The 19780-nt window shown below is 42.7% G+C and overlaps 1 pseudogene; it reads right to left on the bottom strand.

The window, feature by feature from the left end:
* Positions 1–16794: 16794 nt before the first annotated feature.
* LOC123066778 (zealexin A1 synthase-like) lies at positions 16795–18954 on the bottom strand (annotated as a pseudogene).
* Between the last annotated feature and the right edge of the window lie 826 nt (positions 18955–19780).

Here is a 19780-nt window from a genome sequence, read left to right on the forward strand (position 1 = left end):
TATGGTGAACATTGTGTGACAAATTTGAAGCATGGGGTGTTCTTTGATTACCTTCCTTATGAGTGGAGGTCGGGATCGCGTGATGGTTAACTCCTACCAACCCTTCCCCTAGGAGCATACGTAGTAGTACTTTGCTTCGAGGGCTAATATACTTTTGCAATAAATATATGACTTCTTCATGACTAATGCTAGTCCATGGATTATACGCACCCTTACCATTCCGCAATTTGCTAGCCTCTACGGTACCGTGCATTGCCCTTTCTCACCTTGAGAGTTGGTGCAAACTTCGCTGGTGCATCCAAACCCCGTGATACGATACGCTCTATCACACATAAACCTCCTTATATCTTCCTCAAAACAGCCCAAGGGGGGGAGTCCTACTCCCACCGGGAGTAGGACTCCTCCTTTTCCTATTTGGAGAGGGAGAGGGAAGGAAGAGGAAGGAGGGAGGAAGGAAAGGAGGGGCCCGGCCCCCTTCCCAATTCAGATTGGGCTTCGGGGGGCCTCCCTTGCTCCTTTCCCCTCCTTTCCACTAAAGCCCATTAAGGCCCATATACCTCCTGGGGGGTTCCGATAACCTCCCGGTGCTCCGGTATTGTCCCGATCTCACCCGGAACTATTCCGGTGTCCAAATATAGTCGTCCAATATATCGATCTTTATGTCTCGACCATTTCGAGACTCCTCGTCATGTCCTTGATCACATCTGGGACTCCGAACTACCTTCGGTACATCAAAACACATAAACTCATAATATAACTGTCATTGAACTTTAAGCATGCGGACCCTACGGGTTCGAGAACTATGTAGCCATGACCGAGACACGTCTCCGGTCAATAACCAGTAGCGGAACCTGGATGCTCATATTGGCTCCCACATATTCTACAAAGATCTTTATCAGTCAAACCGCATAACAACAGATGTTGTTCCCTTTGTCATCGGTATGTTACTTGCCCGAGATTCGATCGTTGATATCTCAATACCTAGTTCAATCTCGTTACTGGCAAGTCTCTTTACTCGTTCTGTAATGCATCATCTTATAACTAACTCATTATTCACATTGCTTGCAAGGCTTATAGTGATGTGCATTACCGAGAGGGCCCAGAGATACCTCTCCGACAATCGGAGTGACAAATCGTAATCTCGAAATGCGCCAACTCAACAAATACCTTCGGAGACACCTGTAGAGCACCTTTATAATCACTCAGTTACGTTGTGATGTTTGGTAGCACACAAAGTGTTCCTCCGGTAAACTGGAGTTGCATAATCTCGTAGTCATAGGAACATGTATAAGTCATGAAGAAAGCAATAGCAACATACTAAACGATCAAGTGCTAAGCTAACGGAATGGGTCAAGTCAATCACATCATTCTCCTAATGATGTGATCATGTTAATCAAATGACAACTCATGTCTATGGTTAGGAAACTTAACCATCTTTGATTCAACGAGCTAGTCAAGTAGAGGCATACTAGTGACATTATGTTTGTCTATGTATTCACACATGTACTAAGTTTCCGGTTAATACAATTCTAGCATGAATAATAAACATTTATCATGGTATAAGGAAATATAAATAACAACTTTATTATTGCCGCTAGGGCATATTTCCTTCAATTATTCCCGCATCAACGTCGATTATGCCTATCCAGCATCCTCATCGTCGACTCGCGGAGGAGGCCTGCTTGATCAGAGGGGCCATGTCCGGGACTGGGCTACGTTGGGCTGGTACTGGGATGTGCTACCTTTCACGGGCGCAGGTTGGTGAGGAGCCAGCCCATCATTGACCCGAACCTTCTTTGGTGGCGGTCGCGTGGGCCAGTGATGGTGCGGAGGCTTGAGGACCCCGTGGAGGTGGTACGTCACCATGTCAATGAGGAGGACGAGCACGTCCATCGCTACATAGTTTTGTTGGAGGGCAGGTTCTCCAATACCTGGCAGGTTCTTCAGGGATCTCACTGGAGCTATGATCCTGTGATGGTTCCTTCTCTTTGAGTGTCCACCGCCCGGGCTGATACCCGTCGTTTGCTAGGGTTTTAGCTGTGTTAGTGAGGTTATATGTATGATACTATTCAAGATGTATTAGTGGTAATATTCGACGATGTACTGACGCAAGAGATGATTTAGTTTTGCTTATTGAATGCATGCTAATTTTAATACTAATTTATTTTATGATTTAGTTTTGCTTATTGAATGCTCAAATTGGAGAACTACTCCTATTTTGAATACTCAAATTGGAGAGCACTATGCAAGGCGTTTGCATTTGATTGGTTGATAGCTTATAGGGTTTCACTAAGTCCTAAGATGAGGATAATGATGTTTTTATTTATATTTTGTTTTTGCAGCCAAATATCCATGTCGTCGTCGCCGTCGCCCCTGTCATGGACCCCCTCCAACCTCGAGGTGGCACCAGCCAAATCTCCATGTCAATATGAGTCCTATAATATATTTTGAAATGTTTTTGTTCATATTTTCAACCACATTGAAATGCAATGACCATCAAATTTGAATGCAATGACCATCAAGTTTGAATGCAAATAGGATATGTGCTTGCCCAAGTGGCCATGTTTGCAGGTAACACCTCCGAGTGGCATATGTTTTGCCGAAGTGTTGATTAATTTCCGTTCCCGCAAATTTCAGGCGCTCGATATATCCTTTTTTAGCAAAGGTCATGCCGTATTTTTCCGTGAATTTTGGCATGGCTTGTGCTAGAATATGTAGGAAATATCGAGTGGCCTAGATTTTCTAGAAAGATAATTAAATGACATTTCAGGTTGACTTTAAGTCTGTCGAGGCTCCATACATGACAATCAAAAAATGAGTGAGGGAGAAAGTCTGCACCATATACGAGAGAGGAAGAATCCCGACTGTTGTCGTGGGGGTCATTTCTCCTTCTTCTCCTTGTGCTATACCTTTGTTATGCACTAGGGGAAGGAGGAGTAACGACTACCACCGACGGTCAAAAAATCAGTGAGGGAGTGTGTCCACCATATACTGTATGAGAGAAGAAGAATGTCGACTGTTGTCATGGGGGTCGCTTCTCCTTCATTCCCATGTGCTAGACATTTTGGTCGAATATATACACCACGTGAGCGGAGAGTTTTTAAAAAAGACTCGACGGACAGATAGTCAACCCGTGCTGAATAATAATGATCTAATTTAGTTTTTGTAGTACATATATTGAATTTTAGAAGTTTAATCTTTGAATTATGAACATAGGAAATGCCGTCGGACGATGGAAGTCTCGCGGAGTGCTCCTGGTGTGGCAACAACCGGGGTTTCTGCGATAGACCTCACTTCGGCGCTTCAGCATTAAGCTCGAGGAGACCTTCGATGTTGAAACGGTACGCAACGATGCAAAAAAATTTTTCGTAATTAAGCTCGACTTCTTCTTCTTCAACGTGTAATTTTCATCTTTTACAATTTGACTAGCTTATCCCATGCCATGCAAGACGCTATGTCTTGGAGAGGATGGATTTTGAAGATCATGAAAAGATGGAAACAAAGATAGTTCACCTAAGGACCCATCATGGTTTTGATTTTCCTGTAAATCTATACAATTCAGTGAGTGTATCCCATTTTGGTTGCCCGAATTGGGAAGCACTTTGCAACGCATATGATTTCCATGAGGGTATGCTTGTCACCATGGATCTTGGTGATCCTGACACCGAGGAAGACAATATGGAGATTTTGGTCCTTGTTGATACACTTCCAATTCTACCGCTATGTGAGTTTCTCAAACATAGTTATTAAGTAATTTATATTGTTTATTTCAAAATACTTGACAGCTTATTTCGATTGATAGCTTATTTTCATTCTTCAAAGAATGTGCGGAAGATGGTAGACAGAACCTACTACACCGATGGCGCATAATTAACTTATCAGGATAAAAATCATCTGATCTCATTTATTAGTGATCTTGAGAATTACAATATCTATAATCAAACTCCTGCACATTATGGTCAATACGTGCCACTAGTGCACGTGTTGAACAACGGTAACATCCATGGAGATGGCATGGTAAGACTTTTTACTATTACGACATCCATGCATCTTTTGCATAAATTCTTCTAAAACTAAACTACATTGCTAACTATGAAGTTATTACTATGTTTTTCAACAGAAAATCCTGAAGGATTGTGTGCCTCATCTGATGTTTCTGAAAGGTCGCCTTGATGTTATGAGCTTACGGCCGGGTCATTCTACGCATCACAGTTGTTCATACCAGATTTCTAAAACCGATGAAGACATGACAATCAAAGATTGGAAACAATGTATGGTCAGTCATAGGGAGGTACTTGGAAGCAACATTATGCGATGCGCAAGAATTGGAGACAGGATAATCTCCATTCTCCATAATGGAGAGTCATGGGCCTATCTTGTTTTATGCTATTTTACCTAAGAGAGTGTAGTAGGTCCTATTAGAGAGGTGTAGGTCCGGTACAATGTGTTATTATGTGGTACAATGTGTTAGAGTTGATGATGAGGAGGAGGAGTTGTGATTATGACTAGTGACCAACTTGCTATGATGTCTCATTGACGGAAATGATGATCATGAGGAGGTGTTATATGACAATGATGTATTATGATGATAAGTTGTTGATGATATGATGATGATGATGATGATGATGATGATGATGATGATATTTATTATATCATTGGGTGAAAGAACCACGGATTAGTTTCAAGTGGATGTCCATCCACTTGAAACTAGTCCACGGTTCTTTCACCCAGTGATGTAGTAACTCATTATGATGTAAAAACAATCTCTAAATTGCTACTGTATGAAAACTTGTATAAAGGTGTATGAATACAACATGAAATAAAAAAGAAATAGAATACGGGATAATAGTAGTAGCGCGGGCTGCGAGAATCGCTACTAGTAATTACCAGTAGCACCCTTTTTAGGAAGCGCTACTACTAAGTGGATATAGCAGTAGCGCGGGTAGACCCACGCTACTGCTAACCTTTAGCTGTAGCGCCATAGCAGTAGCGATGTCACCCGCGCTGCTGGTAGGCCAAAAACCCGCGCTACTGGTAGGCTTTTCCCTAGTAGTGTTTATCTATTGTTGTTTTCAGGGGATGGAGCCTTAGACAGCTAGATGTGTAGAATGCGTTCCTTCATGGTGTTCTGGAAGAGGATGTCTACATGAAACAACCACCTGGGTTTGAAAATAAGCAATTTCCCTCACATGTGTGCAAACTTGATAGGCCATATATGGTCTGAAGCAGGCCCCCAGAGCATGGTACTCCCATCTTAGTCACAAACTGCAAGCACTTGGTTTTACTCCCTCCAAGGCTCACACCTCATTGTTCATTTACAGCAAGTCAAATACTTCTATATTTGTACTTATCTATGTTGATGATATTATTGTTACTAGTTCATCTAATGAGGCAGTGGCAAGATTGTCGAGGGATCTGAGTGCTGAGTTTTCTCTAAAAGATCTAGGAGATTTGCATTTCTTCCTAGGCATTGAGGTGCAGAAACATGGAGATGACCTTCATCTGTCTCAGGAAAATATGCAACTGACCTGGTAAAGAGGGTTGGCCTGCAAGGATGTAAACCCTCATCAACTCCATTGTCAAGTTCTGAAAAACTGTCTCTCGCAGAAGGAAACCTCTTGAATCAATAGGACAACACCAACTAAAGAAGCTTGGGTAGGTGCACTTCAGTACTTGACTCTTACAAGGCCAGATATATCTTTTGTTGTTAACAAAGTATGTCAGTTCCTTCATGCACCCACTACTGTTCACTGGACTGCAGCTAAGCGTATTGTCAGATATGTTAAAAATACTTTGACTACAGGCCTTACCTTCAGCAAGTCATCATCTATGCTTGTCAGTGCATTCTCTGATTCTAATTGGGCACGTTGTGTAGATGACAGATGCTCAACAAGTGGCTTTTTGTGTTCTTTGGACCTAACCTCATATCGTGGTGTGCAAAGAAACAAGCTACTATATCAAGATCAAGTACAGAAGTAGAGTACAAGGCTATAGAAAATGCCATAACAGAAATTATCTGGGTTCCGTCTTTGTTAAGGTAACTTGGTATTAAATGAATTCCAGCTCCATGCTTATGGTCTGACAACCTCGGTGCTACATATTTACCAACTAACCCAGTTTTTCATGCTAGAACAAAACACATTTAAATAGATTTTCACTTTGTCAGAGAAAGAGTTGATAGTAAGCAATTGGAAATGCGATTTATACATTCCAGAGATCAAGTTACAGATGGCTTTACAAAGGCATTGCCCACAAATAGCTTTGAAGAACTCAAGCGTAATCTCAACTTATGCAAGTTGTGATTAAGGGGGAGTGTTAAACATATTATGGCGTCGCGTTACATATGCAGAGGAGGTTGTAGGTAGTTTGGTAGACATATATATTGGTTGTTTATTTTATACTTATCTCATGTAACCGATTGTATCTCTCCTCTATCCCTTGTCTCCCAAGCATGTAATCTCAACAACCTTGTATGCATATTCTAGAGTTAAGCACCTGGCTATATTAACATGCACCCGTCACCCTTGGTAGGGTATGATGTTTCCCTAAACTTTCCATAGTATCCACTCTCTTCTCTGCAGATGGTCACTGAACCACAACCTATTTTGTGGAGAAGCCAAGTAAAAAAACTTAAGGCAGGTAGGTGCCTAAGAGTGCCAGAAGATTTATTTGAAGCTGGATTTGATCAATCCCTAAAACTGGAACTTATATGCAGAGCTTGTGGTGTAGATTCTAGAATCTTCATGGTTCCACTTGATCGTGTCTCTAGATGAATCATTTAGTTGAATATTACGAGCCTGAATCCAACGACGTAAACTGCTCACTTGTGCCCAGATTGGTTTGGTGCTCCCATGAGCAAGATCATTTATCCAGGTCTGGTTTGTCAGGGCCTCTTTTACAATCCTATTATTCCTTCAAGAGTGCTTGTAGAGGGTTGGGAAGGCCGGTCTTCAGGTTGCCTTTGCTAGTCTAGGAGTAGTTCAAGAACATTGTTGTTGCGACATCTCCAATGGTAGAAGTGGTGGACGTGATAAAGAGTACTCTGCATTGCCATGGCATGTCCAGCTCGTCCATGACTGCTAGAGCCAGTGCAGACACAGGGCTCTGCCCAATCGCTGGAAATCTGGTATCCTCGGCCCCCATTGTCGATTGACGAGCATAAAACAGACCAATTGACATTGCATTTGCCGCCGGTGATCTCTTCTTCTTGGGCCCATAGAACTTATCATCTAACCATTTCAACACAGCATGGCACTTTGAGCACTGTCATGGCAAAAGTTTGCAGCATGCTGAGGACACTCCTTCTGAGCGCTCGTCTTCCCACGATTGACATGAGCTTTCCCTTCTGGCCCGCAAGCCTTGCCTTGATACGGACAAGGATGAACTAGATATGGACAAGGCGCAGCCTGGAAAGGGTGATTGGGAGGCCAAGGTATCGGAGAGAGAAATCCACTGTGTGCCCGCCAAAATTCTGAAGTTTGTTGTAGGTTTATCTCTTTACATCAGATCGCCATTGTTGTGGATTTTGCTAGGTTAACTTTCAGGCCCGTTGCATCGCGAAATCTTGCAGGATGTTTAGGAGTGTATCACTCTTTGCCTTGATCAGGTTAGCAAAGATAACCGCATCATCAGCGTAAAAACTGATTCTCAAGGAAATATCTCTGCCAGCCAGTGGGGTGAGGAGGTCTAATTTAGTAGCTCTCTACAGTAAACGGTGTAGTGGATCAATGGCGATGATGAATAGGAGTGACGATAAGGGATCGCCCTGACGAAGCCCTCTTTGGTGCGTCATTGTTTAACCAGGGGAGCCATTTAGCAGGAAGGGCGTATTGGGACATAATAAAATTAACTTAATTTATAAATATGAAGTAGCACTCATTTACACACATTACAATACCCCATCTCGATGACGTCCTTAGTGGTGAAGTCGATGGATCAGTGGGAAGCTTATTCCATTGTCTCCTTGATTTGATGGATCTGGTGGTGTTTGTTGTTTCTATGGCGGATCTCATCACGTGTGGTGCCGTCTTTGTTTGGGAGAAGATGAAGGTCCAAGAACACTGTTGGAGGCTTGTGGGTGGTAGTTCTAGTGTTTTGCCTCGACGACATCGACGGTATGCAGCGGATCTGGGTTTCAAGGAGCACGGGGATGATCCCCAGTCGACGCGCCACAGCGACAATGGCCTTGCCGGTGGCAGGCCTTTTCTTTGGTTCACAAAGCCTTTATAGGCGATTGTGTTTCTTCGTCTCCAAAGATGGCAAGTGGCAACGGTGGCTATTGCAGAATTGTACTTCAATGGAGTTTTCTTGCAATTGTTTCTGGACATGTGTCCTCTCTCCTTTTCTATCGTGGTTTTCATGATTTCGTGTTGTAATATGACATCTGTTTAATGGTATATGAAATTTCTCAATATAGACATATAAGATAAGTAATAGTATACTGATCTCAACCTCCACACTCACCGATGCACGCATTGATTAAATTGACATGGTCATTGATTCGTCTCCAACTTATCTATAATTTTTTATTGTTCCATGCTATTATATTATCTGTTTTGGATGTTTAATGGGCTTTAATATGCTCTTTTATATTATTTTCGGGACTAACCTATTAACCGGAGGCCAAGTGCTAGTTTCTGTTTTTTTGCCTATTTTAGAGTTTTGCAGAAAAGGAATACCAAACGGAGTCCAAACAGAATGAAACCTTCGCGATGATCTTTCTTGGACCAAAAGCAAACTAGAAGACTTGGAGTTGAAGTCAGAAACGCCACGAGGCGTCCACAAGGAAGGACGGTGCGCCCAGGGGGGGTAGGCCTTCCCCCACCCTCGTGGGCCCCTCGTAGCTCCACCGACGTACTTCTTTCGCCTATATATACTCTTATACCCTAGAAACATCAGGGAGAGCCACAAAACCACTTTTCCACCACCGCAACCTTCAGTACCCGTGAGATCCCATCTTGGGGCCTTTTCCGGCAATCTGTCGAAGGGGGAATCGATCACGAAGGGCTTCTACATCAACACCATTGCCTCTCCGATGAAGCGTGGGTAGTTTACCATAGACCTTCGGGTCCATAGTTATTATCTAGATGGCTTCTTCTCTCTCTTTGATTCTCAATACAAAGTTCTCCTCGATGTTCTTGGAGATCTATTCGATGTAATATTCTTTTGCGGTGTGTTTGTCGAGATCTGATGAATTATGGATTTATGATCAGATTATCTATGAATATTATTTGGTTCTTCTCTGAATTCTTATATGCATGATTTGATATCTTTGCAAGTCTCTTCGCATTATCGGTTTAGTTTGGCCTACTAGCTTGATCTTTCTTGCAATGGGAGAAGTGGTTAGCTTTGGGTTCAATCTTGCGGTGTCCTTTCCTAGTGACAGTAGGGGCAGCAAGGCACGTATTGTATTGTCGCCATCGAGGATAAAAATATGTGGTTTATATCCTATTGCTTGAGTTTATCCCTCTACATCATGTCATCTTGCTTAATGCGTTACTCTGTTCTTATGAACTTAATACTCTAGATGCATGCTAGGTAGTGGTCAATGTGTGGAGTAATAATAGTAGATGCAGAATCGTTTCGGTCTACTTGACACGGACGTGATGCCTATGTTCATGATCATTGCCTTAGATGTCTTCATAATTATGCGCTTTTCTATCAATTCCCCGGCAGTAATTTGTTCACCCACCGTAATACATGCTATCTTGAGAGAAGCCACTAGTGAAACCTATGGCCCCCGGGTCTCTTTTCTATTATATTGCATCTCTTTTCCATTATATCGCATCTCATTTACTATCTTGCAATCTTTACTTTCCAATCTATACAAAAAAAATACCAAAAATATTTATTTTACTATCTCTATTATATCTCACTTTTGTGAGTGACCGTGAAGGGATTGACAACCCCTTTATCGCGTTGGTTGCAAGGTTCTTGATTGTTTGTGCAGGTACTAGGTGACTTGTGCGTTGTCTCCTACTGGATTGATAACTTGGTTCTCAAAACTGACGTAAATACTTATGCTACTTTGCTGCATCACCCTTTCCTCTTCAAGGGAAAAACCAACACAAGCTCAAGAGGTAGCAAGAAGGATTTTTGGCGCTGTTGCCGGGGAGATCTACGCCAAGTCAAGCCATACCAAGTACTCATCATAAACTATTCTCCCTCGCATTACTTTTTTTCCATTCGCCTCTAGTTTTCCTCTCACCCACTTCTAAAATGATTTTCGAAAACCTTTGCCTTTTCTTCGCCCTTCTTCAGTCTGCCTTTCCTTTTTTTTTTGCCCATGTCTAGCTCTTCTTCCCCTCCATTGTCTTCTAACTTTGATGTTCTTCACTTCAAGCAGAAACAAGGAGAAAATTTCAAGGATGCTTGGTATAGGATAACAAAATATTATCGTAATTGCACCATTCAAGGAGATTTTAAAATCTTACTCCGTAATTTTTACGTTGGATTGACCTTGCCTCATGGGCAACTCTTGGATTTCGCCTCCAAAGAAAACTTTATCGAAATTGATCCCAACATCGCTTATGAAATTCTAGAAGGAGTAGTTGGCATATCACCTCCACCTTCGGGTTTACCCCAAACCCACGAGGGAGCTCAACCTTTTGAAAAACTTTGTGAGGTAGTTAAATTTTTTCAAAAATCGCTTGAACCTCTCAAAAATGTCAGTGGAAATATCCACAGTATGAACATGTTGATCACCCTTTGTAATAAACGGTTGGATGCTTTAGATCTAAAAATTTCTGAATATGAGGGAAAGCCTAAAGAACTTCCCGTACCTGAACAAAATTCCCTCAAAAGAGTAAAAACCCAAAGATGGCAATACCTAGATCTATTCGTGTTTTTATACCTAGCTAGGGGCGTTAAACGATAGCGCTTGTTGGGAGGCAACCCAATTTTAATTTTGTCCTTTGATTTTTGCTCCTGTTTAGTAATAAATAATTCATCTATCCTTTGTTTAGATGTGGTTTTATATCTTTAATTAGTGTTTGTGCCAAGTAGAACCTTTGGGAATACTTGGGTGAAGTTTTTGCAATCTTGCTGTAAAAACAGAAACTTTTGCACTCATGAGATTAGCCGTCATTTTTTACAGAAGAGTATTTTTAGGTTGATTATTTTTGTAGAAGATTAATAAATAAATTCCTCACGTCCACCAATTTATTTCAGAATTTTTGGAGTTACAGAAGTATTCTAAAGTTACAGATTTCTACAGACTGTTCTGTTTTTGACAGATTCTGTTTTTCGTGTGTTGTTTGCTTATTTTGATGAATCTATGAGTAGTATCGGGGGGTATGAACCATAGAGAAGTTCGAATACAGTAGGTTTAACACAAATATAAGTAAATAATGAGTTCATTACAGTACCTTAAAGTGGTGGTTTATTTTCTTATACTAACAGAGCTCATGAGATTTTTTGTTGAAGTTTTGTGTTGTGAAGTTTTCAAGTTTTTGGGTACAAGATTTGATGGATTTTGGAACAAGGAGTGGCAAGAGCCTAAGCTTGGGGATGCCCAAGAAACCCCAAGGTAAAATTCAAGGACAACCAAAAGCCTAAGCTTGGGTATGCCTCGGAAGGCATCCCCTCTTTCGTCTTCATCTATCGGTAACTTTACTTGAGGCTATATTTTTATTCACCACATATATGTGTTTTTCTTGGAGCGTCTTGTATGATTTGAGTCTTTGCTTTTTAGTTTACCATAATCATCCTTGCTGTACACACCTTTTGGGAGAGACACGCATGAATCAAAATTTATTAGAAGACTCTATGTGCTTCACTTATATCTTTTGAGCTAGACAATTTTGCTCTAGTGCTTCACTTATATCTTTTTAGAGCACGGTGGTGGTTTTATTTTATAGAAATTGTTGATCTCTCATGCCTCACTTATATTATTTTGAGAGTCTTTTAGAACAGCATGGTAATTTGCTTTGGCTATAAAACTAGTCCTAATATGATGGGCATCCAAGATGGGTATAATAAAAACTTTCATATAAAGTGCATTGAATACTATGAGAAGTTTGATTCTTGATGATTGTTTGAGATAGGAGGATGGTGATATTTGAGTCATGCTAGGATAGTAATTGTGAACTTGAGAAATACTTGTGTTGAGGTTTGCAAGTCCCGTAGCATGCATGTATGGTAACCGTTGGGTAACAAATTTGAAGCATGAGGTGTTTCTTTGATTGTCTTCCTTATGTGTGGAGGTCGGGATCACGCGATGGTTAACTTCTATCAACCCTTCCCCTAGGAGCATGCACGTAGTGCTTGGTTTTGATGACTTGTAGATTTTTGCAATAAGTATGTGAGTTCTTTATGACTAATGTTGAGTCCATGGATTATACGCACTCTCATCCTTCCACCATTGCTAGCCTCTCTAGTACCGCGCAACTTTCACCGGTACCATAAACCCACCATTTACCTTCCTCAAAAAAGCCATCATACCTACCTATTATGGCATTTCCATAGCCATGCCGAGATATGTTTCCATGCAACTTTCCACCGTTTCGTTTATTATGACACACTTCATCATTGTCATATTGTCTTGCATGATCATGTAGTTGACATCGTATTTGTGGCAAGGCCACCATTCATAATTCATTCATACATGTCACTCTTGATTCATCGCACATCCCGGTACACCGCTGGAGGCATTCATATAGAGTCATACTTTGTTCTAAGTATCAAGTTATAATTCTTGAGTTGTAAATAAATAGAAGTGTGATGATCATCATTATCCCATGTGAGGAAATAAAAAAAAAGGCCAAAGAAGCCAATGAAAAAAAATAAGAGGCCAAAGAAGCCAAACAAAAAATGAGAGAAAAAGAGAGAAGGGGCAATGCTACTATCCTTTTTCCACACTTGTGCTTCAAAGTAGCACAATGATCTTCGTGATAAAGAGTCTCTCATTTTGTCACTTTCATATACTAGAGGGAATTTTCGTTATAGAACTTGGCTTGTATATTGATACGTCTCCAACGTATCTATAATTTTTGATTGTTCCATGCTATTATATTACCTGTTTTGGATGTTTATGGGCTTTATTTACACATCTATATCATTTTTGGGACCAACCTACTAACCGGAGGCCCGGCCCATATTGTTGTTCTTTTTTGCCTATTTCAGTATTTCGAAGAAAAGGAATATCAAATGGAGTCCAAACGGAATGAAACCTTCGGGAGCGTGATTTTTGGAAAGAACGTGATCCGGAGAACTTGGAGTGCAAGTCAAGAAGCAATCGAGGCGGCCAGGAGATAGGAGGGCGCGTCCACCCCTCCTGGGCGCGCCCCCCTGTCTCCTGGGCCCCTCGAGCGGCCACCGATGTACTTATTCCTCCTATATAAGCCTACGTGCCCCAAAAACATCCAGGGAGCCACCGAAGAAATATTTCCGCCACCATAACCTTCTGTATCCGCGAGATCCCATCTTGGAGCCGTCGTCGGTGTCCTGCCGGAGGGGGAATCCACCATAGAGGGCTTCTACATCAACACCATAGTCCTTCCGATGAGTTGTGAGTAGTTTACCACAGACCTTCGGGTCCATAGTTATTAGCTAGTTGGCTTCTTCTCTCTTTTTTTATCTCAATACAATGTTCTCCCCCTCTCTTGTGGAGATCTATTCAATGTAAACTCTTTTTGTGGTGTGTTTGTCGAGATCCGATGAATTGTGGGATTATGGTCAAGTTTATCTATGAGAAATAATTGAATATTCTCTGAATTCTTTTATGTATGATTGAGTTATGTTTGCAAGTCTCTTCGAATTATCGGTTTGGTTTGGCCTACTAGATTGATCTTTCTTGCCATGGGAGAAGTGCTTAGCTTTGGGTTCAATCTTGCGGTGTCCTTACCCAGTGAAAGAAAGGGTTGCAAGGCACGTATTGTATTGTTGCCATCGAGGATAAAAATATGGGGTTTATATCATATTGCTTGAGTTTATCCCTCTACATCATGTCATCTTTCTTAATGCGTTACTCTGTTCTTATCGACTTAATACTCTAGATGCATGCTGGATAGCGGTCGATGTGTGGAGTAATAGTAGTAGATGCAGGCAGGAGTCGGTCTACTTGTTGCGGACGTGATGCCTATATACATGATCATGCCTAGATAATCTCATAATTATTCGTTTTTCTATCAATTGCTCGGCAGTAATTTGTTCACCCACCGTAATACTTATGCTATCTTGAGAGAAGCCTCTAGTGAAACCTATGGCCCCCGGGTCTATCTTTTATCATATAAGCTTTCAATCTACTTTTATTTGCATCTTTACTTTTTGCATCTATATTATAAAATACCAAAAACATATTTATCTTATCATATTATCTCTATCAGATCTCACTTTCGCAAGTGGCCGTGAAGGGATTGATAACCCCTTTATCGGGTTGGTTGCGAGTTCTTTGTTTCTTTGTGTAGGTTCGTGGGACTTGTGAGGAGCCTCCTACTAGATTGATACCTTGGTTCTCAAAAACTGAGGGAAATACTTACGCTACTGTGTTGCATCACCCTTTCCTCTTCAAGGAAAACCAACGCAAGCTCAAGACGTAACATATATTCCAATGATGGGCTTCCTCATAATGCCCTAGGTCTTCGTGAGCAAGCAAGTTGGATTCACACCCACTTAGTTTCTTTTGTTGAGTTTTCATACATTTATAGCTCTAGTGCATCTGTTGCATGGCAATCCCTACTAACTCGCATTGATATCTATTGATGGGCATCTCCATAGCCCATTAATATGCCTAGTTGATGTGAGACCATCTTCCTTTTTTATCTTCTCCACAACCACCACTCTATTGCACCTATAGTGCTATGTCCATGGCTCACGCTCATGTATTGCGTGAAAGTTGAAAAGGTTTGAGAATACTAAAGTATGAAAAAATTGCTTGGCTGAAACCGGGGTTGTGCATGATTTGGATATTTTGTGTGACGAAGATGGAGCATAGCCAAGCTATATCATTTTGTAGGGATGAACTTTCTTTAGCCATGTTATTTTGAGAAGACATGATTGCTTTGTTAGTATGCTTGAAGTATTCTTATTTTTATGTCAATATTAAACTTTTGTCTTGAATCTTTTGGATCTGAACATTCATGCCACAACAAAGAAAATTACATTGATAATTATGTTAGGTAGAATTCCACATCAAAAATTCTGTTTTTATCATTTACCTACTCGAGGACGAGCAAGAATTAAGCTTGGGGATGCTTGATACTTCTCCAACGTATCTATAATTTTTTATTGTTCCATGCTATTATATTATCTGTTTTGGATGTTTAATGGGATTTAATATACTATTTTATATTATTTTTGGGACTAAGCTATTAACCGGAGGCCCAGTGCTAGTTTCTATTTTTTGCCTAGAGTTTTGCAGAAAAGGAATATCAAACGGAGTCCAAACGGAATGAAATCTTCGCGATGATGTTTCTTGGACCGAAAGCAAACCAGAAGACTTGGAGTTGAAGCCAGAAACACCACGAGGCGTCCACGAGGCAGGAGGGTGCGCCCAGGGGGGTAGGCACGCCCCCACCCTCGTGGGCCCCTCGTAGCTCCACTGACGTATTTTATTCACCTATATATACTCTTATACCCTAGAAACATCAGGGAGAGCCACAAAACCACTTTTCCACCGTTGCAACCTTCCATACCCATGAGATCCCACCTTGGGGCCTTTTCCAGTGATCTGTCGGAGGGGGAATCGATCGCGGAGGGCTTCTACATCAACACCATTGCCTCTCCGATGAAGTGTGAGTAGTTTACCATAGACCTTTGGGTCCATAGTTATTAGCTAGATGGCTTCTTCTCTCTCTTTGATTCTCAATACAAAGTTCTCCTCGATGTTCTTGGAGATCTATTCGATGTAATATTCTTTTGCGGTGTGTTTGTCGAGATCCGACGAATTGTGGATTTATGCTCAGATTATCTATGAATATTATTTGGTTCTTCTCTGAATTCTTATATGCATGATTTGATATCTTTTCAAGTCTCTTTGAATTATCGGTTTAGTTTGGCCTACTAGATTGATCTTTCTTGCAATGGGAGAAGTGCTTAGCTTTGGGTTCAATCTTGCGGTGTCCTTTCCCACTGACAGTAGGGGCAGCAAGGCACATATTGTATTGTTGCCATCGAGGATAAAAATATGTGGTTTATATCATATTGCTTGAGTTTATCCCTCTACATCATATCATCTTGCTTAATGCGTTACTCCATTCTTATGAACTTAATACTCTAGATGCATTCTGGATAGCGGTCGATGTGTGGAGTAATAGTAGTAGATGCAGAATCGTTTCGGTCTACTTGACACGGACGTGATGCCTATGTTCATGATCATTGCCTTAGATGTCTTCATAATTATGCGATTTTCTATCAATTGCTCGGCAGTAATTTGTTCACCCACTGCAATACATGCTATCTTGAGAGAAGCCACTAGTGAAACCTATGGCCCCCAGGTCTCTTTTCTATTATATTACATCTCTTTTCCATTATATCGCATCTCATTTACTATTTTGCAATCTTTACTTTCCAATCTATACAACAAAAATATCAAAAATATTTATTCTACTATCTCTATTAGATCTCACTTTTGCGAGTGACCATGAAGGGATTGAAAACCCCTTTATCGCGTTGGTTGCAAGGTTCTTGATTGTTTGTGCAGGTACTAGGTGACTTGTGCGTCATCTCCCACTGGATTGATATCTTGGTTCTCAAAACTGAGGGAAATACTTACGCTACTTTGCTGCATCACCCTTTCTTCTTCAAGGGAAAAACCAATGCAAGCTCAAGAGGTAGCAGTCATGTAGACAAACCAAACTAAGGCACAAAAACAGTAGCTTCCAACACAAGCTCGGTCCTACGACGAGCTGTGATCCCATATGCTTCACCCATATCAAGGTTCTTCGGGTTCCCACCATCGGGAAGCTTCTAGTCAAAGTGATAGAGAAGGCTCACAAGAGCCATCTCGATGTTTGACACTCCAAACATCATACCAGGGCACATTCTCCGTCCAGTGCCGCCAGGGAGGAATCTGAAGTCCGTACCACCATAATCAACCTTTTCATCGTCAAACCTCTTGGGCATGAACTCACTCGCATTAGTCCAGCTATTCTCGTCCCTATCGATTGCCGACACATTCACGAATACCGTGGTGCCTTGTGGAATATCATAGCCCATGACCTTTGTTTGCGTCAGTGCAAAGCCTCGGCATGAGAAACAACACCGGTGGATGCAACCTGAAGGTCTCCTTGATGACCATCTGCAGGTAGTGCAGCAGGCCATCGATGTCAGCCTCAGTCACCTCAGTCTTACCGTGGAGGACTCCTCGAACTTCAGACTGTGTGGCAGCCATTATGTGTGGGCTCCTCATCAGCTCGGACATTGCCCAAATTGTTGTTGTGGCTGTCGTCTCCGATCCCACAGCGAAAAGGTCCTGGTGACACACACGTAAATATGTGAGATTGAAATATCATGTAGCAAGCAAAAGGTGGTAGCTAGCAGGGTTTTAAATTTTAGTAAAATTTCCAAATTTCTGGTAATTATGGTGGGTAATGGAACATTTCTAACAATGAAATTTTGTGCCATATTAACTAATTTTAAGCCAAATGTTACAATAGGCAAAATTCATCTGATTTAAAATTTTCATCAAAATCCAAAAAAATCTGAAATTCCTACAAGATCCCAAAGTAATATGGTACCAACCTTTTGGTTATATCAACTGTTGCCAAAAAAATCTGCTACTGAAATTTTAAGAGAAAAGCTAACTGGTTACCGTTTGATGGGAGAGCATGGCTTTTCAAACGTTTTTCCTGGCAGTTTTAGTTGTGTCGGAGGCGACAGTGTATTTAGAAAAACGTGGCATTTTCTGGGAGGATAGCCGTTTTGAGCCTTCACTCCAGAAAATGCCATGCTCTTATGAAGAAACTTCCACCCCGGCCAACTAGAACTCCATCAAAATGTTTGCAAATGCCACCCCTCCCAGTCAATGGTCGCCAGATAAGGGGGGTCCAATTTTAAACCATGGTCTTGGGTAGCTAGTGGTGACTGGTGACTCACGAAGAGGATGTCGCTCATGTTTTCATTGGTGAGGGCGACGCCGCCAATCTCGTTGTCCCTCTGGAAACAGAGCAGAGTAGTGAGTATGTCGCCCCTCTGCTCACGGCCGACATCATTGTCCTCCTCATCCTCCATAGCTGTTCTGTGATCGCTGATCATGGCGTCCATGATGGAGTGGATTCTCCGGTGCACCTCCCACGTCGCTCTGAGAGCCTGGCCACCGATAGCCCGGGCGAGGCACGACGTCGGGAACAGGTCGATGAGGTTAAACCCGGACATGAGGTCCAGCACCTTGTCCAACTCCCGTAGGTACGCGCCCTGCTGCGTGCACCTGTCGTCGACGGACGCCCTCATGACCACATCGTTCATCATCACCTATAGCATGTCACCGACATTGACGACGCGGCCGGCGTCAGCAACGGACCACACGAGCCTCACCGCCTCCTCCTCCTGGACACGGCAGAACGACCGGACCCGCCTCGGGCTCAGCAGCTCGACGGCGCAGAGCTTTCGGATGGACTTCCAGTACCTACTGCTGTGGCGCGCAAAGGAGATGAACTCACCGTCGTAGGTGAAGATGTGTGTGGTGGCGTACACGGGGCGATCGGTGAAGGCGGCGTCGTGGACCTTCATGACCTCCCTGGCTGCCTCGGCGGAGGAGAGCACGAGCGTTGGGACATGGCCGAGACGGAGAAGCATGACGGGGCCGTGCCGACGAGCGAGCCTGTGCATGGCCTATTGCGGAATGGCGCCGAGCAGGAGGTGCATGTGGCCAATCACCGGAAGCACCCATGGGCCGGGAGGTAGGTTCAGGCGGCTAGCAGAGGTGGCTTGCCTGTGCTTGAGCTTAACGAGTATGGCCATGACAAGGATACAGAGCAAAGTGTAGCACACGAGCTGGGTGTGTTGGGTTTCCTCCATTGGAGCTACCTCGATCGTGGTCGTATGAGCTAAAGATTCAAGATGCGTTTATATATGAGAGAATGACAAGGAGTAAACAACGCAAGAGTCCATGTGAGATGCGGAAAGTATTTCTCTGATTGGGGATCAATTCGCCATGGATGGCAGTACAAGCTCACACACGCATGTGGTCCTGGCCGCAGCCACCAAATCCTTCCCAGATCCACACGCAACACACGCCAACGGTTATAGGCCAATGTACACCCTTAACAGGCCCAGTTCGGGCCTGCAAGCCACTGGGGAAGTTGCCGAGCACGAGTGGTCCGTGCAATCAGCCCATGAGTCGAATCATCATCTTCGCGCTCTCCTGGTTGCTCTGTTCTGGCGCTGGGCTCGCTGCCATTCCCCTCTTCTTGAGAGTCATCTTGACCCCAAGCCGGAGCTCGCGGAAACAGCTGACAAATGGAATCCCTATCTTCCCAGGTAGCTGAAGACGCGTCTCCCCCACTCCACTGGACCAGAAGTTGCGCCACCGATCTGTTGTATGAACGGCGGATACGCTCCTGCAGCACCTTGACAGGAAATTGGAGATGAGCATCGATAGAGGGGAGCGACTTGAGTACCTCATGGTGTGGCTGCACACAACGTTTCAGTTGTGAAACATGGAAAACTGGATGTATATGGCTGGCCGCTGGTAACTGCAAGCGGTAAGCCACCTCGCCAATCTTCTCCAGGATAAGAAATGAACCAAAGTACTTGAAGGCGAGTTTGTGATTAGCTTTGTGCACCACCGAGGACTGCGCATATGGTTGAAGTTTGAGAAATACCCGATCACCAACAGCAAATG

Source organism: Triticum aestivum, chromosome 3B (assembly GCF_018294505.1).
Source record: "Triticum aestivum cultivar Chinese Spring chromosome 3B, IWGSC CS RefSeq v2.1, whole genome shotgun sequence".
Classification (NCBI taxonomy): domain Eukaryota; kingdom Viridiplantae; phylum Streptophyta; class Magnoliopsida; order Poales; family Poaceae; genus Triticum; species Triticum aestivum.